Below are 1242 nucleotides of genomic sequence, written 5' to 3' on the forward strand. Positions count from 1 at the left end.
GATTTTAAGAATTTTCAAATCTCCAAAGCATATCTAATTAGAAATGTTTTGCTATTTGTCAAGTGTTTGTGGTTGATGCCATTGGGGAACTGAAGCTCACTTTTGTTGTACTCAACAGTTCAGGTTAGTCCCTTTCGACCAAATTTTATGGTTATTCTTTTGTTGTGATTGTTGTTGTTTTGTCTTGTTTTTTTTTTTGTTTTGTGGCTGTAATTGTTTTGTTGGGCACTTGAGATGATATTAGGGTATTTGTTGTGGTATGTGATTGAGTTATTTACTTATCTGGAACACTTTTTAATGTTGTTATAAAGGTTTTAATTAAGCTTAGAACATATAATGTTGGACAAGGCATGGGTGCATCTATGCACGTAAGGTATGAATTTATATAGGTTAGGTATCAGCTGGGGTTTGGATACTTTCCCAAGTTCTTTATTTTGTCCCATTTCTTATTCATTGAAGAGCCGATCCTGGTTATGAGAGAGGACATTAATATGATTTATATGTCCCTGCAAAGATTTTCATAATGTAGAATGCAAATCAGGCACGACGTGGTTGATCATCTTGTAACTAGGGGGATGGATGAGGCTTAAAAGCTGCAAAATGATTGGTATCATCATGGAGATGTGAACTTAGTACTCGATGGTGTTAGCAAACTAAATCAGTGGAATGAGGAAAGTTTTGAGTTATATAAAGCAGCTGAATATTCTGACAAAGAGTTGGCGAGTAAGGGTAAGGGTGACTCAGGTAAGATTGCAGATGGTGACTGATAACTCTCTAATTTATATATTTTTAGCATCCTTTTTTGTCCATATTTTGCATTGTTCATACCTCTAACTTAGCATTTCTAGGTCATTAACTGTAGGAATTCACTTTTAGACCATTTAAGGTGTTGCATTTCTGCATTTGCATATTTTGGATGAAATCAGGAACTAAAGAGCCAAAAATGGGGAAAAACAAGGACAATCCGAGCATGTACCCGAAGGAGCCATCGAGCTGCAAGAACAAGTCCGAACCCCAACACGATCCGAGAACCGGAATAGCAACCCGAAGATGTACCCGAGGAGTAACCCGACTCCACCCTCGTGTACCCCATCGAGTAGACCATCGGGCAAGTCTGGGAAGCTAGGTCAAAGGGGTTTCCATATATAAATCCCTCCTCTCCTAGCTCGCAAACGAGCACGCCGCATACTCTCAAACCAGAGAGCGAGAGCTTCTGTGAGAGAACTGAGCGACTCAAACATT

Source organism: Camelina sativa, chromosome 8 (genome assembly GCF_000633955.1).
Source record: "Camelina sativa cultivar DH55 chromosome 8, Cs, whole genome shotgun sequence".
Classification (NCBI taxonomy): Eukaryota; Viridiplantae; Streptophyta; class Magnoliopsida; order Brassicales; family Brassicaceae; genus Camelina; species Camelina sativa.